Source organism: Mus musculus, chromosome 3 (assembly GCF_000001635.26).
Source record: "Mus musculus strain C57BL/6J chromosome 3, GRCm38.p6 C57BL/6J".
NCBI lineage: Eukaryota > Metazoa > Chordata > Mammalia > Rodentia > Muridae > Mus > Mus musculus.
This window is the reverse complement of record NC_000069.6, coordinates 7681708-7696978: the sequence shown is the minus strand read 5'-3', so window position 1 is coordinate 7696978 and position 15271 is coordinate 7681708. Positions and strand designations below refer to the sequence as shown.

The 15271-nt window shown below is 40.1% G+C and overlaps 1 long non-coding RNA gene across 1 annotated transcript in view; it reads right to left on the bottom strand.

The window, feature by feature from the left end:
- Nucleotides 1–6977: 6977 nt before the first annotated feature.
- The window catches only part of Gm16685 (predicted gene, 16685), a 77297-nt gene continuing 69003 nt past the window's right edge, over nucleotides 6978–15271 (bottom strand). Inside the window, exon 3 of the long non-coding RNA NR_168341.1 lies at nucleotides 6978–8312. This is a non-coding gene — a long non-coding RNA (predicted gene, 16685). The remainder of the gene's footprint in view (nucleotides 8313–15271) is intronic.

The window sequence follows — 15271 nt, the reverse complement described above, 5'->3', positions numbered from 1 at the left end:
TAGTATTATATATGGGGTTTCCAACTGGGTAAGATAAGTGTTGACTTTGCTCCCCACTAGGAATCTTCATAGCATCTTCTGGTACTATGAATGATGACCAGCAAAAAAGAAACTTCAGTTTGATTTTTTTCTATGTCATGTATCCAAGTAAGTGATGACTATAGCAGTTGGTCTTCCTTCCCACTTTGCGCTGCTGGACAAGAAGGCAATGGAAATAGACTGTGATGCTATGGCCATCTCTAGGGCCTCCCTCACCAATAACTCCATGGAGCTGTGTTCTTAATCATGTTTCTATTGCATCAAAACTATAGAAAAGTTAGAGACTGAAAAAATGTGCCATTCCCAAACATTCAACAAGTCAAATACCTACAGAGAATTTTCAAGAGTTTCACACAGAGAGCAGTTCCATGACAACCAACTTAGATTTTTTAAATATTTTTTATTATTACGTATTTTCCTCAATTACATTTAGAATGCTATCCCAAATGTCCCCCATACCCACCCCCCCCCACTTCCCTACCCACCCATTCCCATTTTTTGGCCCTGGCATTCCCCTGTACTGGGGCATATAAAGTTTGCCTGTCCAATGGGCCTCTCTTTCCAGTGATGGCCGACAAGGCCATCTTTTGATACATATGCAGCTAGAGTCAAGAGCTCCAGGGTACTGGTTAGTTCATAATGTTGTTGCACCTACAGGGTTACAGATCTCTTTAGCTCCTTGGGTACTTTCTCTAGCTCCTCCATTGGGGGCCCTGTGATCCATCCAATAGCTGACTGTGAGCATCCACTTCTGTGTTTTCCAGATACTGGCAAAGCCTCACAGGAGACAGCTATTTCAGGGTCCTTTCAGCAAAATCTTGCTGGCGTATGCAATAATGTCTGCATTTTGGTGGCTGATTATGGGATGGATCCCTGGATATGGCAGTCTCTAGATGCTCCATCCTTTTGTCTCAGCTCCAAACTTTGTCTCTGTAACTCCTTCCATGGGTGATTGTTTCCAATTCTAAGAAGGGGCAAAGTGTCCACACTTTGGTCTTCGTTCTTCTTCAGTTTCATGTGTCTTGTATATTGTATCTTATATCTCAGGTATACTAAGTTTCTGGGCTAATATCCACTTATCATTTAATAGTATTTTTATTACAAACTTAAATATTTTTGTGATAGCCTTCAGCTGTGAGACTTTAAAAATCCCTAACAATCAAGACATATTCTAATTTTTAATTTTATATAAAATATATAACCTTTTAGCCAGTTTTTATATCTGTGGTCATCATACTCTGTGACAAGGAAAACAGAGTAAAATATTCAGTCATAGGAAGAGAATGATAACTGCTTCAATGATGAAAGCCAGCTCTCACCAGACAAAGACTATTCAAGTGCTCAGAATTATGAGTACCATCCTGTGTGAAACTGCACTTACTGTTTTAAATTTTATTTTTCTTTTTATTAAATAAGTTTCATGTGTTTCATTTTGTGTGTATGGGTGTTTTCTCGGCATGTATGTCTGTGCGTCCTTTTCAATTTGTGGATGCCAAAGAGGGCATCAGATTCCCTTGGAAGTGGAGGTACGGATGGTTGTGGGCTAGCATGAGAGTGCTGGGAACTGAACCCAGGTTCTCTGGAAGAGGAGCCATTGCTCTTCAGTCCTGAGCTATTTCTTCATTGCCTAAAATTCACTTTCTAAGGATATTCATTACATGCGTTTGAAATTTCTTGGAGCACTTACATTTCATTTCTAACCACAGAATTCTTGCTAAAGGTTTTAGTTATTGTTCTCATTGATGCTTGTCTGCTGTGAGTTTTGTAAAGATTGGTTCCTCTGCTTCCAGATTTTGAATAGTTATTTGTAAAATGAAAGTCATTCCCAAGTCTAATTGGCTAGAGCAATATCTCATTAAAATATAGAAGGAACTGAGTAACGTGTGAGCTCATTTTATTTCAACTACTATTTATTTTATGTGTATTAATTAAGTCACATCACCACTTCCATGCTTTCTATTTTTCCAATGGCAATTATGATAAGCCATTTTTCATAGAGATATTGCCATTCATTAATTCACTCCATTCTGAAACATGGATTTGTGGCACTTTTCCAGAGCCCTGGTGTAGTCACAGGCTCTGGGAAACTATAATGATCAAATTGAGTCTCTTTCTTCAGAAACAAAACTCTCATTTTAATGTTGTTGTGGTTAAGTTGGGTAATGGTATTTAAATGTATGGTATGTACAAGAACTGAATCAGTTTTAGTCTTAAAAGTCCACCAGCTGTTTTAGTAACTAAGCCATAGAATTCACTTTATCCACAGAGTCTAGCAGGATGAAGAATGTCAGTTATTACTGGGGAAGTTCAGAAATTGTAAACCAAAGAAAATACAGAATAAAGGAAGTAGATGATGTACAATGTGCATACTTGATTTTGTTTCAATGTTCAATGGAAAGCTGTATGTGGATGGGTATTTGATAGCTGAAAAGAAGGTAAGGAAAGGAATATGAGAAGAAAGGAAATGGCCACTGGAGCAGAAGGAACAGTTCAGTACAAGGTAGAGATCTAAAGCTATACAGCTCATTATTGAGAAAAGAATAACCAGAACTGAACATTCTGAACAGAATATGGAGAAGAGGGGGTGTAATGGGTAAGGCAAACCATAACCACCTTATACAGTCTTAAATACCACTCTATGTTCAAAGCTGGAAATTATTTCTCTCTATACTGTGAATAACAAGAAGGCTTTAAATCTGAAGATGGTAGGATTGCATGTGCAGGGTAGAAACTTCAGTGACAGTCTAGAGAATAGAAACAAGGATTACAAAATAATGTGGGTAATAAGGGAAGTAACATTGGGAGAAGAGCAGGTACGCGTACTACAAATCACTGAAAGGGACAAAGGAAAAATTGGTGAAAGGAGTAGACCAAGAACAGGTGGAGGAAAGAAATTTGGCACCTCCCAAAATGGCATCTTGTTTTTGTTTGCGGGAGTGATATTGTATTGTGAAGGGGTTAAAAGTCAAGGCCCATACTTAAACATGATAAAAGCAATCTACAGCAAACCAGTAGCCAGCATCAAAGTAAATGGTGAGAAGCTGGAAGCAATCCCACTAAAATCAGGGACTAGACAAGGCTGTCCACTCTCTCCCTACCTATTCAACATTGTACTTGAAGTCCTAGCCAGAGCAATTAGACAACAAAAGGAGATCAAGGGGATACAAATTGGTAAGGAAGAAGTCAAAATATCACTTTTTGCAGATGATATGATAGTATATATACGTGACCCTAAAAATTCCACCAGAGAACTCCTAAGCCTGATAAACAGCTTCAGTGAAGTAGCTGGATATAAAATTAATTCAAACAAGTCAAAGGCCTTTCTCTACATAAAGGACAAACAGGCTGAGAAAGAAATTAGGGAAACAACACCCTTCTCAATAGCCACAAATAATATAAAATACCTAGGCGTGACTCTAACTAAGGAAGTGAAAGATCTGTATGACAAGAACTTCATGTCTCTGAAGAAAGAAATTAAAGATCTCAGAAGATGGAAAGATCTCCCATGCTCATGGATTGGCAGGATCAATATAGTTAGAATGGCTATCTTGCCAAAAGCAATCTACAGATTCAATGCAGTCCCCATCAAAATTCCAACTCAATTCTTCAACGAATTAGAAAGGGCAATCGGCAGATTCATCTGGAATAACAAAAAACCTAGGATAGCAAAAACTCTTCTCAAGGATAAAAGATCCTCTGGTGGAATCACCATGCCTGACCTAAAGCTGTACTACAGAGCAATTGTGATAAAAACTGCATGGTACTGGTATAGTGACAGACAAGTAGACCAATGGAACAGAATTGAAGACCCAGAAATGAACCCACACACCTATGGTCACTTGATCTTTGACAAGGGAGCTAAAACCATACAGTGGAAAAAAGACAGAATTTTCAACAAATGGTCCTAGCACAACAGGATGTTATCATGTAGAAGATTGCGAATTGATCCATTACTATCTCCTTGTACTAAGGTCAAATCTAAGTGGATTAAGGAACTCCACATAAAACCAGAGACACTGAAACTTATAGAGGAGAAAGTAGGGAAAAGCCTCGAAGATATGGGTACAGGGGAAAAATTCCTGAACAGAACAGCAATGGCTTGTGCTGTAAGATCGAGAATCGATAAATGGGACCTCATAAAATTGCAAAGCTTCTGTAAGGCAAAAGACACCGTCAATAAGACAAAAAGACCACCAACAGATTGGGAAAGGATCTTTACCTATCCCAAATCGGACGGGACTAATATCCAATACATATAAAGAATGCAAGAAGGTAGACTCCATAAAATCAAATAACCCCATTTAAAAATGGGGCTCAGAACTGAACAAAGATTTCTCACCCGAGGAATACCGAATGACAGAGAAGCACCTGGAAAAATGTTCAACATCCTTAATCATCAGGGAAATGCAAATCAAAACAACCCTGAGATTCCACCTCACACCAGTCAGAATGGCTAAGATGAAAAATTCAGCTGACAGCAGATGCTGGCAAGGCTGTGGAGAAAGAGGAATGCTCCTCCATTGTTGGTGGGATTGCAAGCTTGTACAACCACTCTGGAAATCAGTCTGGTGGTTCCTCAGAAAATTGGACATAGTACTACCAGAAGATCCAGCAATACCTCTTCTGGGCATATATCCAGAAGATGCCCCAACCGGTAAGAAGGACACATGCTCCACTATGTTCATAGCAGCCTTATTTATAATAGCCAGAAGCTAGAAAGAACCCAGATGCCCCTCAACAGAGGAGTGGATACAGAAAATGTGGTACATTTACACAATGGAGTACTACTCAGCTATTAAAAAGAATGAGTTTATGAAAATCTTAGGCAAATGGATGGACCTGGAGGGCATCATCATGAGTGAGGTAACCCAATCATAAAGGAACTCGCACAATATGTACTCACTGATAAGTGGATATTAGCCCAGAAACTTAGGATACCCAAGATATAAGATACAATTTGCTAAACACATGAAACTCAAGAAGAATGAAGACCAAAGTGTGGACACTTTGCCCCTTCCTAGAAATGGGAACAAAACACCCATGGAAGGAGTTACAGAGACAGAGTTTGGAGCTGTGATGAAAGGATGGACCAACTAGTGATTGCCATATCCAGGGATCCATCCCATAATCAGCTTCCAAAAGCTGACACCATTGCACACACTAGCAAGATTTTGCTGAAAGGACCCAGATATAGCTGTCTCTTGTGAGACTATGCCAGGGCCTAGCAAACACAGAAGTGGATGCTCACAGTCAGCTATTGAATGGACCCCAGGGCACCCAATGTAGGAGCTAGAGAAAGCACCCAATGAACTAAAGGGAACTGCAACCCTATAGGTGGAACAACAATATGAACTAACCAGTACCTGGGAGCTCTTGTCTTTAGCTGCATATGTATCAAAAGATGGCCTAGTTGGCCATCACTGCAAAGAGAGGCCCATTGGACTTGCAAACTTTATATGCCCCAGTACAGGGGAACGCCAGGGTCAAAAAGGTGGTGTGGGTGGGTAGGGGAGTGGAGGGGTGGGTATGGGGGGTTTTTGGTATAGCATTGGAAATGTAAATGAGCTAAATACCTAATAAAAAATGGAAAAAAAAGTCTTCAGTAACAGAAAGGGTGGAAAAAGCAGAGATGGAGAGAGGTGAGAGGTGGGGAGGGATGGATTGATGGATGAGAGTAATTTAAATGTTATTGTGCTTTAATATGGACAATAACAAATAGATAATAGATTGACAGAAAGATATATAACAGATGCCATTGTCATCATTGGGAAAGACTCTGGTAAATGGAGAACTATCTGGAGTTAAAAATTAAGAACTTGGGGCCAGGAAACTGGTGCAGTTTGTAAAGTACTTGCAATATAAGCATCTGAACCTGGGTTCATGTCCACAGGACCCAACTAAAATTCTGGATGTGATGTTACCTTGTAATTACAGCCCTGGGGAGACAGGTGGGCTGATCCAGCTTGCTGGTCTACAAGTCCACCTGCATCATGAGCTCCAGATTCAATGAGAGACCCTGTCTCAAAAATAAGATGGGCAGTAATTGAAAAATATCTGATGTCAATCTCCACATACATGCACACATGGGACACACACACACGTTTACATACCCATACACATTTTTAAAAGGGGAGGAAGGGAACAAAAAGAAATAGTTGATGGTTGCATGTAGAAACTAAATACAATGAAGAAATGCAGTTCATTAGAAAACATAATTGATTCCAGTTGAGAAAATTCCAAGAAGCATAGCCTACAAAGAGATCTAATACTCATATATCTAGTTTTCCATACTTTTCAGATGTTTGATAGATGTTCCCATTGTATCACTTTTTTAAGTCAACATACTGAGATAAGCAAATACTGACTTGACATCTGTACTGGCTAGTTTTGTGTCAACGTGACACAAGCTGGAGTTATCACAAAGAAAGGAGCTTCAGATGGGGAAATACCTCCACAAGATCCAGCTGTTAGGCATTTTCTCAATTAGTGATCAAGGAGGGAGGTCCCCTTGTGAGTGGTGCCATCTCTGGGCTGGTAGTCTAGGTTCTATAAAAGAGCAGGCTGAGAAAGCCAGGGGAAGCAAGCCAGTAAAGAACATCCCTTCATGGCCTCTGCATCAGCTCCTGCTTCCTGACCTGCTTGAGTTCCAGTCCTGACTTCCTTGGTGATGAACAGCAGTATGGAAGTGTAAGCTGAATAAACCCTTTCCTCCCCAACTGCTTCTTGGTCATGATATTTGTGCAGGAATAAAAACCCTGATTAAGACAACATCTTATAATATTGATTAAATTTCTTTCTTGTTAACACTGGCTGTGGAATAAGACATCCAGCAAAGTCCAGCAGTAAAACAATTTTCTGAGAATTGAAATCATTTTTTTTCCTCCTCAGTTAGGTAGATGGTGTTGTTGTTTTTTTTGTTTTTTTTTTTTTTTTTTCTTCTACTTGCCCTCCTTTCTGACCCTGTCAGAATGAAAAAATTAAAGTGGCACAGAGTGATTGTGGGCAGAAAATGTTCTAAGAGCCATCAGGCTTTTAATTTGCCCTCTAGCTCTCTCTCACGGATTTCTCGGCTATAACTGTTTTAGTTGAGAGCTCTGAAGACTATACCTTTCCAGAGCTTGGAGTGCTGGCTGCCTGCGGACTTGCAACAGCTCTGCGGACTTCAGTCCTCTACATCAAGAAAATTGTTTCTAGGTTCATGAAAGGTCTTTCTCCTGCTCCTGACAGAAAGCCCTCTTTAAAGCACCTTTGATCTCCTTCACATCATCTCTGAGTATAAAATGGCTATCACAAAGCCCACCTTAGTCACCAATAAACTAGCAAGGTTAGCAGGTCGGTTAAAGTTAGGATTATTCCTGCCTGCTCCAGGTCATGTGGGATACATGTCAGACTCCACAAGTTCTCAGGAGATCTGCATCTATATCATCCTCCATATACATCATCCTCCCTGTCTGCAAATGCAACTCTGGAATGTGCTTGACAAGGTCCAAGTTGATGACTGTTAAAAAAATAAAACAAGATATTTTTCCTTCTTTGCCATGTTTCTCAATGAAACCTCTTAGTGTACAACCACAGATTGGTAAGAATTTTCTTCCCTCCCCCTTTTATTTAATTAGATATTTTCTTTATTTACATTTCAAATGTTATTCCCTTTCCTAGTTTCCCCTCCAAAAATCCCCTATCTGCTTCCCCCTGCCCCTGCTCCCCAAACCACACACTACTGCTTCCTGGCCCTGGCATTCCCCTATACTGGGCCATAGAGCCTTCACAGGACCAAGGACCTCTCCTCCCATTGATGACCTACTAGGCCATCCTCTGCTACGTATGCAACTAGAGACACGAGTGCCACCATGTGTTTTCTTTGATTGGTGATTTAGTCCCAGGGAGCTCTGGGGGTACTGGTTAGTTCATATGGTTGGTCTTCCTGTAGGGCTACAAACCCCTTCAGCTCCTTGGGTCCTTTCTTTAGCTCCTTCATTGAGGACCCTGTGTTCCATCCAATGGATGACTGTGAGCATCCAGTTCTGTATTTGCCAGGCACTTGGAGAGCCTCTCAGGAGACAGCTATATCAGGCTCCTGTCAACAAAATCTTGTTGGCATCTGCAATCGTGTCTGGGTTTGGTGGCTGTTTATGGGATGGATCGCCAGGTGGGGCAGCCTCTGGATGGTCATTCCTTCAGTCTCTGCTCCGAATTTTGTCTTTGTATCTCCTTCCATAGAATTTTCTGAGGTTTGTTTTGATTGTCCTAAAGCAATCAATGAGCTATGTACTCTGTAAGAAACAAAAGAAATTACTGGGAAAGAAAAGCCCATCACAATTTGTGTCTTGAGTTTTACTCAGTAGCTGACTAACATTTCATATGCTATAAGTCACAATAGGAAAGTCAAATTACATAGTGTTTATGCAATAATGCAGCCTGTGGCCAGCTGTAACAAAGGAGTCTTCCTCCATGCTCCCCCCACTGTTTCCTGCTCTCCCCTTTCTCTCTCTTGTGCCCCAGCCTCCTCCCAGGTTTTTTATCAATTCACTACCCCCCCAAAAATATATTACTGTGAAATGTATATAGAGCTGTTTCATTACAGCCTATGCCATTTGTTTCAGTAAATTTCTTCCAAATGTTGTTAGATCACATGAGCCAAACAAAGAGTCCATGAATAAATTGCTACTTGTTAAACTATCTAGATTAACAATATGGAACATGAAGCAACACTCAGTCAGATACTGCAGTGGAAGCCACAGGCCTTGAACCAGGCAAATATCATAGCAATGAACATTTGCAATAAAGCTGTTTTGGGCAAAGGGTATACTGTGCAACACACTACAATTTCCATGGCAGGAATTTTTTTGGTGGGAGGTTAGTTTTTGGTTGGTTGGTTGGTTGTTTTCTTTGGCTACTGTTTATTTTTGGTTTTCTTTGGTGGGAAGGTTGCAGAGGCTGAGATTGGATATGAAGGGACTAGCCTCAACACCATCAATAAATGTTTTTTCTCATCAAACCCAGCAGTAGCATTCTAATGCTATATATAATCATTTATTCCAGTCTTATCTGAATCCTATAGAGTACATACTATGCTACATCATGTTGCCCTCTTTCCCAACACCTGCTTTCACTTCATTATCTGCAATCCATGCTCTATTGTCTGGATACCTCATGGCTATACCACTCTTTTCTTTGCACATTCTGTATATGGCAGGGTGTTGAGTTAGAACTGTCTAATTGTTTTGGATCAAACATTCTTGTTCTAATATGTATATCTACTGCTTTAATTACATGCTGATTTCATCCATATTTGTGTCTATCCTTTATTTCTCAGCTACTAAGTCAAAAAAAGATTTTATTTCCATCAGGACAATATACTTTGCCACCACATAGCTCCAATATAAATATAGATATATTTATCAATTGTTATAGCCTGCAGAGCTACATAGTGCTTTTAGGATTTACTTGTTTACATTTTATATGTATGTATGCATTTTTTCAGATACATACATGTACCACCTGTGTGCTTGGTGACCCCAAAGCCAGAAGGAAGTATTGGATACTCTGTAACTGGAGTTGCAGTGCCATCATGGGGTGTTGGGAAACCAATTCCAGTCATCTGTACGGACACACGGTAAAGCTCTCTCCTCCTTCATATACCCCCATGATTCTTGATATATTAAGTAAATTCTTGACACTTAAGAAAAGGTGTTCTACACCGGGTGTGGTGGCACACGCCTTTAATCCCAGCACTTGGGAGGCAGAGGCAGGGGGATCTTTGAGTTCAAGGCCAGCCTGGCCTACAGAGTGAGAATCAGGACAGCCAGGGCTACACAGAGAAATCCTGTCTCAAAAAAAGAAAAGAAAAGAAAACAACAACAACAAACAAATAACAAAAAGAAAGAAAGAAAGAAAGAAAGAAAGAAAGAAAGAAAGGAAAAAAGAAAGAAAAGGTGTTCTAGACAACTCAAATTCTCACCTGACTCCTGTGCTTTCATCTTAATGATATAATATAAGAACCCCAATTCTATGCCAACCCCCTCCACCCCAACATTAATTACATTTGAGTATATTTTAAGAATCTCTGCTAGTTGTCCTCACTGCCACTGAGAAACCTCCTTATGTCTGTAGTGGTGTAGAAAGTACAGTCCTTCTGAAATCATACACTCAAGGTAAAGGTGTGGACGCTGAGTAAGAGTTTGTGATGAGAGGGAGGCTGTCATGGACAAATGGTTTAGGTTTCCTATGAGTTCAGGTCAGAGAGTCACCTTTCTTTTGCCTATCCCATGAGCAGAAGGAGTGTAACATGGGGGCAGAGGGCTCCATGAGACCCAGTGCCAGGTTTTCAATCTGCAGATATGTAAAAACAGTTTTCTGTTCCTCATAAGCCATTGAGTCTATGGTTCTCCAGTTAGCAGCCCCAAACATGATACATACTTTGGGATAATAGACATTAGGGTTTTTTTGTGACAAGAATATAGGGATTTTTTTTTCCTTTAAAAGAAAAGCAAACAAAAAAAATGTTGTTTTGAGGTCAAAACCCATTGGTTTCCTGATACCCAGAGAACAGCACCTTATGCACTCTCCTAAGATTATATACTAGATAGAGTTTCCAGATTCAAGATTCAGCTTACGCCATTTCTCTTCAGTTTTGACAAACTAGACTCGAAATGTCCAGGCTATTTGCTGAGTTCTCCTAACCATTATCTTCAAGTGAACATGAAAACTGTCTTTGACGAATGTGGGATGGTTTCACTTATCCTTTAAGAGCAAACTGTCACAACAGTGCTGTGAGCTTTCCTCATGCCTTTCCTGGTGAATTGCTCCTTCCCAATCAATGACTCCACAGCTCTCTATTCTGCCTCTAAATGACATTGTTCGCATGCACTGCTATGGCACTAACCTATGGTCCCTTCCACTACACTACTGTGAATTATTGTGTTACAAGGTCTGTTCCAGGAAAGGTAGTTAAGCCTATGTTTAATTCAATGAATCCACTTAAGCAATACACTCAACACTTACTATCTGTATTGTACTAGACTTTCACAGAAATAAGCATTCCCCTGTTTAAATTAAATATAAGATGCTGCATTACAAAGGTATATTTTTCTCTTATTTTAATTATGAAAATAGTTTGGTTAAAGTGAACAAGATACCAAGAGAGTTGGCTCAGAATATGCACAAGAGGTAATAATGAAGCTTTTCAATTGAAAATGTAGAAAAGAGTTAAAAGCAGGAGATATGAGGCTGAAAAGCTATTTCTAAGTTCAAATATTCAGTTTCCATAAGTACTTGTCTACATGCCCTGCTTTCTAGTCACTTCCTGTGTTTGCCTCTGATTTCTAGTCATCTCTGTATAATGGGCAGGCAGCAGGAAAGCAGGGCTGGGGAGGGGAAAAACTGCTTTTTATTTTGGGTTGGGGTTGTTCGTCCCTTACTCTGGTGAAGGAATAATTTGTTCTGGTCTATTTTACATCAGTCAATCAAAATTTTGTCCCAGACATATATGCCCCTTAGTGCAAAACATCAACTAAGTTTTGATTAATTACATACTAGCAGCGCATTCATTAGGATAATTGTTTTAAGAAACTCCCCAAAGACTTACAATGTTTTTACTTCCCCCATCCTGGAAGAATTATTTGTTACTCTTTTTTTCCAACCAAAGGTAGAGAAATACAAGGTAAAATTTAATTATTAGAAAGATTTACCTATGGAAATTTGTAGTAAATGGCATAGAATAATGTTTTAGTATACTTTGCCTTAGACCAAGCTCCAAGTGCAAGAAACTATTGGCACGGCATAAGATGTGCATTTTCCTAGGCAGTAAAGGTGTTACTAACAGTGTCACATAGATGGTCCTTTCTACTTCAAACATAGGTCCTGACTTAACAAAGTGCACAACTATCCCAATTGCAAACAAGTTAGAACATATTGAAACACACACACACACAACAAAACCCAAACTCAGTCAAATGATAACTAAGAATGTAATTGCCACATAAAATTCTAAGTTCTTATTCTTCTACTCTTTCCTTGTTCTAAGTGACTAGATGAGCATAAATATAGTGCTCCACAAAGATAGTACTGGAACCTGTAGTCCCAGCATTCTTGTTTGTGTATGGCTTTATTCACGACTCTATGTTCTTTTTGTAGTTTTCCTGCCCTTTACACATGAAGGAGAGGAAACCCTGTTCTCTCAGAAAAATAAATACTTTGTATTTTATCTACTATTATTTCCACAAGAAATGAGGGAATTGTTGCTACATTCTATGCTTGACAATGAGTTAATGGAGAAGACTAGGGTATCAAGTCTCTTCTCACTTCTCACCCCTCAGGTCATCAAGCATTAGAAACCGCACATACTGGGTTAAGGTTTGTACTATTGGCCTCAAGATCTTAGTTGCAACTTTTTTATGTCAGTATCCACATGTGCAAAGATGCTGAATCCAAAATGCAATAAATCCACTCATTTGATTTTTAGACTTTATTTCCCTAAATGAAATAAATGTGAGTAATATTAGTTACATAGGACCAACAAGAACAATAAAGTTGTATAGCTTTTTTTCTCAAAGGAAATTTGACCCGTCCAGCAGGTCCAGTTATTCGAGGATCTCGAGGGGACCTCCTCCTAATAACCAAATGGGGGGTAGAGAGAGACAAGGGTCTTGTACGAGTAACGACAGGGAAACCGTTCTGAAGTTGTATCAAGACCCCAATGTATTGAGAAAGGTCCAAGGTTTAAATGCACAAGCAAAAGGGGAAGTACAGATACTTATCAGTGGGAGGGGTAGGGCAATACAAGCAAAAGGAGAAGTACTTATGGGAGGGGGGGGCAATAGAAATTCTTTCTTTTGGCAGCTACACGGGGAAGCAGGAACTTGGTGGTATCAGGGTGTGGTCAGGACATCGGTGATGACCTAGGGCTAGAACATCCCGTGGTTCTCGGAATCCATGTGTTGGTGGCCCGCTTTTGACCCCCTTTTCTTCTCAGGGGGAGAGGCCCAATTCAGAGATCAAGAGTTGCCTTAATAGCTCCCAACAGAAATTAGAACACTTTACCAACATTATTGTCTCATTAATACCACATGTCTTTGAAAAATAAGAGCAGTGCATGTAGATGGAAGCTTATGAGCTGGGGGAGGCACACAGACCTGAAAATCATTTAGGTGCTAAGTAGACAAGATAATGTGTGTGAAACCTGGTGAGTGCCCTCTGTTCACTGCCTTCTACCTACTCCGAGTTTCTGTCTCAGGCTCCCACTCCTTTTACTGCCCCTCCCCCAGTCTTCTTTCTATAGTAGAAAAGCTTGAGACAAGATCATTTTGGTTGGATAAGGGGATATTTTGTTGTACCCCAAAGTATTCTGACTTTCTTGAAAAAATATCATGAAAACTTTTCTCATTGTTTAGTTGTTTCCCAGGAGCATGAGTATCTCCCATTTTTAGCAAACTCTTCAGAAGTAAGGACAAATAATTTCCCTTAGCATCTTTGTAGAGTTGGAAGAGTTTTGACTCTGGGATACTATAATGCCTGTATTTTGAGCTATTGGGTGAAGAAAAAAAAATCCACTAAGTGGAGAGATCAGACAATTTAATAGGGGTGAACATGTAGAGGCAGCTTGGCTATAAACTGATTAGTCTTGCAAGCCTGAGGACCTGAGGAACTGCCGCAGACCCTCTTGGTCTGCCTAGGACAGGTCTCTGGTTGCAGATGGACAAGGAGTCGGAGAATGACAGACAGATGGACAGACAGATGCAACACACAGAGGCAAGATACATACACCGAGTTACAGTGACACAATACAAAAGGAATGTATACATCAAAAGAAGGTGGGGACCAGGCACTGCTGTTTACCTCTAAGAAGGGTGCCAGGTGTAATGCTAGTCTATTGTTAAGCCCACCACCAGGGGTTCTTAGTAAATTCCTGATTTATGCTGTTTCTTTGAGCCTAGTGAAGAAACCTGTCTCAGGGGGATTCCCTAACTCTTTCATGGTGAACCCACCTATTCTCTAAGCCATTGTGAATTCCCTTGTCTGGGTAAGACTGGCTATTGTCCCAAGTAAACACTCTGCAGACCAGCCGTGAGCTATTCCAGCTCCGTTCTTTGTAATGCCTAATTAGTTTCATTGTCTCTACTAGAAGTAAATTTGAATGTTACTGAATAGATAACCTTCTCACTGCATTCCTACTGAGTTCCAAGTTTGTCGACTTCAAGGATTTTCTGGGAAGTTGGAACAATGGCGAAGGCTTAGCTATGTCAGAATTCACTCTTAAAAGGCACTTATAATAAAATAATACTGAAAGAGAGCACGTGGATCCACACACCAGACTAATTTGGGGATAGGGTATGAGTATACGGGTTATGAGAACACCAAAGTTCCAGGAGGTAAGTTTCCGTAAAACTCTTTGCCTTGTGAGTGCTCCCAGGCCTCTTGGCCTCCAAGCAAACTTCACTGGAGTGTGCATAGCAAGGACCCAGCATAAACATAAGAAGCCTACTCTGGTGGTTTGCTTTTGGGATCCTGAAGCTGGGGAACAGAGTCAGGTGGATCCCTGGGTCTCACTGGTCAGTCAGTTTAGTGTAATTTGTGTGTTTCCAACCAATGGAAGATTCAGTATCTACTCTCAATAGTGGTAGGTAGCACTTTAGAGTAATACTTAGGGTTTTCCTCTGGCCTCAACATGTACACTGACACACAGTCATGCAACTGCACACACAAAACCATGCACATAGACAGACAGACAGACAAACAGACAGGCACCCATTCACACACACACCAAAAAAATTTGAGACTTAGAATCCCAAGAATTCAAACTATAATTTACATGATAAACTCTCTGTATGCATGGCCTTTTTGTTGCCCCAAAGCCTTCCCTACACTATTTTCTAAATGTTGTAACTTAGCCCTGATGTATTATGGGTAAAACCTTACACCAATCCTTAGTGGAAATGTTAAGGGATGAAGAGTGTATCACCAGAGGCCACATGATAGTGATGAGTGCAAAAGTCTTTCCATTGAACAAGTCAGAGCGTATTGAAGTGAAGTCTGGTCTTTAATATTCATTTGACTTTTGCCCAGCAATACTCCTAAGTGGAGATTCCACATTCATTTCTAATACAGAGGAAATGTGTGCTTAACTTAAAAATATGGGGCTTATATTCTGAAGATACTGTAATGTGTGGCATTTTAAATACCTAAAGATAGAACAATGTATTTATAAGGGACAACCACAATGCCAGACTCTGCA